The sequence below is a fragment of the Oncorhynchus gorbuscha genome, linkage group LG13 (genome assembly GCF_021184085.1).
Source record: "Oncorhynchus gorbuscha isolate QuinsamMale2020 ecotype Even-year linkage group LG13, OgorEven_v1.0, whole genome shotgun sequence".
Classification (NCBI taxonomy): domain Eukaryota; kingdom Metazoa; phylum Chordata; class Actinopteri; order Salmoniformes; family Salmonidae; genus Oncorhynchus; species Oncorhynchus gorbuscha.
In genome coordinates, this window is record NC_060185.1 from 92,355,373 (window position 1) to 92,361,821 (window position 6,449).

Below are 6,449 nucleotides of genomic sequence, written 5' to 3' on the forward strand. Positions count from 1 at the left end.
TATTTGAACAATACTACTGATATGTTATGTGCGAGGATGTCTAAGCGTTAATTTTATGACCTATTTTCAACATCTATAATTGTCGACACGTGAAACCACAAACACGTATCGGTTAAATGACAACGACACAGAACTTGAAAAAGTAAATTGATTCACGACGATTTGGTATTTGTTATTTGGTATTTGGTATTTGTTATTTGTTCTACACCTTTGTAGAACAGCTGTTAATATGTTTACGAACTGCGGTTGAATAGTCTAAACTCAGCATATTTTTGTGACATGTATACATTTTTTAATTTGTTAAAATAAAAACGTACAGAAAGGCTAGCCTATATACAGAGGCATGGTTCTAGTTTATAACGCTTTATCTTGTGTTGTTAAACATGTTATCCATAAGAAACCCAAATGGTCTGTGTTTTACTCATCTATATTCAGTCTGCAGATAGCCTTTATTATTAGGCCTATCCTAAATTATACATTGGCTATAATAGGGTTATTGACAATTAGCCTAGATTATTAATACACATTTTGACGAAAACATTAAACATAAGGAGGTTCTTTAGACGGCAGTAGGCCTATTAAGTTAGGGCCAATCCTTTTTCAATGTATTCTCCGTCTGGACTTGTGCCTGTAGGTCTATAATCTGTAACTCAACGAGACACTGGATAGGTTGCGATGAGTGCAGGGCCAAATACGACGACACGTTCAAAGCGATATGTGAAACAAGTTGAACTTAAACTCGGTGTCAATACACACTCTGTTCCGTCTCGTGCTCTTCAAAGGACATCTTTCACCAGAAATATTGTTGTGCCAGAGATGTTTTTCTTTCCGGACACACCGAAGGACATGCAACACTTACAACAGCAAAAAATAGAGAATGACAAACGTAAATTGATTAGCATCCCAGGCCATAAACCTTCAGCCGAAAGAGTTTCCAAAAAGGTATGCCTATGTCAGACTCAGAATCAAACGCATATTTTTTTATTCCCATTTTTGCCATGCATGAGATGAGGATATGCTGCTATGGGAAAACAACTTCACTGTTCCGTTATGCCGACACACACAGACGAGTAACGGCTGAGAAATAGACAATCACAGCAAGACATGTGTCGGGCCAAACGGACATGATCAACCCAACAACAGGTCAAAACCCGTCCCTGCTATTATTACTAACATGACATTTCCTCCTTACTAAAACGGCTTTCTTTGGGGAATAGAGACAAGTCTAGCGTGAGCCATAGTATTAATCAGTGATATATGGAGCATAGTCCCTGAGTGGTCAATCATTTAGAGCCGTTGTTCTTCATACTCAAACTGTCCCTAATTTCATTCTACGTTTTATTATATTCTATGTCACCATTGTTGTGTTTGATATTCAGCTTGTATTAATGTAGATTGATGAAACGTTGCTTGAAGGGCCTCTGCTGGGCCTTCGGTTCTGTGTTTTACCAGCTGGAAAATTAATTCATATCACCTTTATGCGTTGTGATTTACACCTGCTAATTCTTCAAGCCCCGAGCAATTGAGAGGTGTTAGATTTGCGTCATTTTCATCACCTTTTTACAATAGACAGCCTCATTATCGGCAGATAGGCGCATAAACTGTGAACAAAATGTAGGAGAAAACTATTCATAATCTCGGTAATTGGGACTTGAATCTTTTTTTTGAGGGTACAATTACATAGTCAATTACATACTTTCAGACACATTGATGATACGAGCATTGAAATAGGGATAGAAAAATCCGCCAAGGCAACATGATTGCCAGGATTTTGTTGTTAAATTGATACAGTTGTTTCTGTTCTGCTTGACGCATGAGTGGAATGCAAGCCAGCTCTCTTTTAGTAATTCTAAGTAATCTTATTTGGACTGTTGGAATGGGGATTCATCTATAGTATATTTAGTATAGTTGATTATATTATATTATTGACTGGGTGGTTTGAGCCCTGAATGCTGATTGGCTGACAGCCATGGTATATCAGACCGTATACCACAGGTATGACAAAACAACTCTAATTACCTTGGTAACCCTTTTATAATAGCAATAAGGCACCTCGGGGGTTTGTGGTATATGGACAATATACCACGGCCAAGGGCTGTATCCAGGCACTCCTCATTGCGTCGTGCTTAAGAACATTCCTTAGCTGTGTTATATTGGCCATATACCCCCCCCCCCGTGCCTTATTGCTTAAGTATAGTGTAGTACAGTATAGTATATCATAGTATAGTATAGTAGAGAATAGTATAGTATAGTACAGAATAGTATGGCACGCTGTAGTATATTATAGCATAGCACATTGTAGTATATTATACCATAGCATAGTATTACATTTGTATTACATTACATTTGTATAGTATAGTGCAATAAAGTCTGGTATAGTATAATATTGCTTAGTATATTATAGTAGTATAGTACATTACATTATAGTACAGTATAGTACAGTATATTATATTATAAAGGGGAAAGGAGAAAGGTGTATACTTAGTCCGTTTTAAAACTGAATGCATTCTACTGAAATGTGTCTTCCGCATTTAACCCAACCCCTCTGAATCAGAGAGGTGTGGAAGGCTGTCTAAATCGACATTCACATCTTCGGTGCGCAGGGAACAGTGGGTTAACTGCCTTGCTCAGGGGCAGAACGACAGACCTTGTCAGCTCTGGGATTTGATCCAGCAACCTTTCGGTTAGTACAGTATAGAATATTATAGTATAGTACGGTGCAGAACAGTATGGTATTGTATAGTAAAGTAGTATTGTATTGTATAGTAAAGTAGTATTGTATAGTAGAGTAGTATTGTATTGTATAGTAAAGCAGTATTGTATAGTAGAGTAGTATTGTATTGTATAGTAAAGTAGTATGGTATTGTATAGTAGAGTAGTGTTGTATTGTATAGTAAAGTAGTATTGTATTGTATAGTAAAGTAGTATTGTATTGTATAGTAAAGTAGTATTGTATTGTACAGTAAAGTAGTATGGTATTGTATAGTAAAGTAGTATGGTATTGTATAGTAAAGTAGTATTGTATTGTAAAGTAAAGTAAAGTAGTATGTATTGTATAGTGAATTGTATAGTAGTATTGTATTGTTGTATAGTAAAGTAATTGTATTGTATAGGTAGTTGTATTGTATAGTAAAGTATTGTATTGTATTGTATTGTATTGTATAGTAAAGTAGTAGTAGTATTGTATAGTAAAGTAGTATGTAGTATTGAATAGTAAAGTAGTATTGTATTGTATAGTAAATTAGTATTGTATTGTAGTAAAAGTAGTATTGTATAGTAAAGTAGTATATTGTATAGTAAAGTAGTATTGTATTGTAGTAAAGTAGTATTGTATTGTATAGTAAAGTAGTATGGTATTGTATAGTAAAGTAGTATTGTATTGTATAGTAAAGTAGTATTGTATTGTATAGTAAAGTAGTATGGTATTGTATAGTAAAGTAGTATTGTATTGTATAGGAAAGTAGTATGGTATTGTATAGTAAAGTAGTATTGTATTGTATAGTAAAGTAGTATGGTATTGTATAGTAAAGTAGTATTGCATTGTAAAGTATAGTAGTATTGTATTATATAGTAAAGTAGTATTGTATTGTATAGTAGAGTAGTATTGTGTAGTAAAGTAGTATTGTATTGTATAGTAGAGTAGTATTGTGTAGTAAAGTAGTATGGTATTGTATCGTAAAGTAGTATTGTATTGTATAGTAAAGTAGTATTGTATTGTATAGAATGCCTAATTTACTATAGATTATAGATTTGAAGATTATTTAGTAGTAGATTTATTAAAGTATTTTCCTGAGCCATATATTTTGAGAGTTGGGACAATTTATTATAGTCTGTTCCAGAGCCATATATTTAGAAAGTTGGGACAATTTATTATAGTCTGTTCCAGAGCCATATATTTAGAGAGTTGGAACAACATTAAGAACATTTTCTAATTCTAGACATTCACAGCATTGTTTAAATATTCCCCATGTTATGTAATGCGGAGCTATCATGGCTACCATACACTGTTGTAGTGCCATGTAAATACATCATAATGCAGAAACCTCAATGTCCCCAGCTCTCTAAATATATTGCACTGGTCTGTCCAAATGCCCTCAGTTCAGTTGTAGCCTTATGAACCCTGTGACATAATGTAGAAACCTCAATGTCCCCAGCTCTCTAAGTGCCCTCAGTTCAGTTGCAGCCTTATGAACCCTGTGACATAATGTAGAAACCTCAATGTCCCCAGCTCTCTAAGTGCCCTCAGTTCAGTTGTAGCCTTATGAACCCTGTGAGGGGTTTTATTCAGGGGAAAACATTTATACACTTTCCTGCTACCTGCCTCCTTGGCGTTGCCATGGAAATTGGACATTTATAGGGACAAATAAAATACCAGATGGTAGAATGCATGTAGGTAGGTGCACAGAATGATCAGCTTTGTTCAGTAGCCACCATATCTCAAGAGAAATCAAGAGACAGATTAATTGTTATGATTATATTATGCTGTTGATATTTATTATAATAATTTAATATACTAAAGTATTTAATGTCTGGATTCCTTATTTTCATATCCCATTTTACATTTACTTTTAATGTAGGTTAACTTATGCACACAACAGTGTAGTTGTGTGCAGCCAGCCATACAGCTGGCAGATCAAGAGGCCTATAACTACTGTATATAATTAAGTATTAGAACTCTAGAACTGGAGACTAGAACTATAGAATGACATATTAGAACTCTAGAACTAGAGGCTAGAACTATGGAATGACATATTACAACTCTAGAACTAGAGACTAGAACTATAGAATTAAATATTAGAACTCTAGAACTAGAGGCTAGAACTATATAATTCAATATTAGAACTCTTAGAACTAGAGGCTAGAACTATGGAATGAGTTATGAGTGTTCTTCTTTCTGCTGATTGAAAGATGTAATCATCTTTATTACTAATTAGTGACTGACAATCCCACGAGGCTCCATTATGAGACCTCTGTTTGTCTGGATGTCAAAGACAAAGACACAAACACAGCTCACATTGACATGACCTTAGATAGATGGAAAAGTTCCCTGTTGCTTTTCACAAGTAAAAAAAACAACAACTCTTCTTTCTTATTCAAATGTTTTTCACAACCATTAGGCTTAAAATAAACACCATGAAGTGAAAAGAAGTTTGGTTCCTTTGTTGAAAGTCAGATAAGGGTTGTCAAGGGTTGTGTGAAAATTAATATGCCTTACGGTGCAATAGTGTTGTGAAAACTGGCGGAAGTGTAGGCTATTAGTAGCAGTTTTTATAATGACCTGAGTGATTGCAGTAATCAGAAAACGACACAACCCCCAGTACCTCTGTGTGTGTTTATGTGTGTGTGTGTGTGTGTGTGTGTGTGTGTGTGTGTGTGTGTGTGTGTGTGCGTGCGTGCGTGCGTGCGTGCGTGTGCGTGTGTGCGTTAGTGTGTGTGTGTGTGTGTGTGTGTGTGTGTGTGTGTGTGTGTGTGTGTGTGTGTGTGTGTGTGTGTGTGTGTGTGTGTGTGTGTGTGTGTGTGTGTGTGTGTGTGTGTGTGCATTAGTGCACTGTAAAAAGTCATTAGTTCTGCTAACAATTTTATTTTGGCAGAAACACGCTGCCTAGAACCATTTGAGTAACCCAACTCAAAGTACAGTGCCTTCAAAAATGATTCACACCCCTTGACTTATTCCACATTTTGTTGTGTTACAGCCTGAATTCAAAATGGATTAAATGTATATGTTTTCCTCACAACATCTACACACAATATTCCATAAGGACAAAGTGAAAACATATTTTTAGAAATGTTTGCAAATGTATTGGAAATGAAATCCAGTAATGTCTCATTTCCATAAGTATTCACACCCCAGAGTCAGTACATGTTTGTAAGTCGCTCTGGATAAGAGCGTCTGCTAAATGACTTAAATGTAATGTAAATGATGTTAGAATCATCTTTTGCAGCTATTACAGCTGTGAGTATTTCTGGGTAAGTCTCGAGGAGCTTTGTACACCTGGATTGTATATGCCCATTATTCTTTTCAAAATTCTTCAAGCTCTGTCAAATTGGTTGTTGAACGTTGCTAGACAACCATTTTCAAGTCTTGCCATAGATTTTCAAGCAGATTTTAATCAAAACTGTAACTCGGCCACTCAGGAACATTCACTGTCTTGTTGGTAAGCAACACCAGTGTAGATTTGGCCTTGTGTTTTAGGTTATTGTCCTGCTAAAAAAGGTGAATTCATCTCCCAGTGTCTGGTGGAAAGCAGACGGAACCAGGTGTTCCTCTAGGATTTTGCTAAGCACAGTCTCCGGTGTGATCCGCAGCAGTCTCTGTAGCCGATCATTCTCCTCCTGGTACTCCACTACCGTTTTCTCAACTGCCCCGAAAATCTCTACAGCAGCCGCCCGCAACCTTCAACAGAGACCCAGTTTTTGCACACGGAGTCGAACATTGCACTCCAAAACAA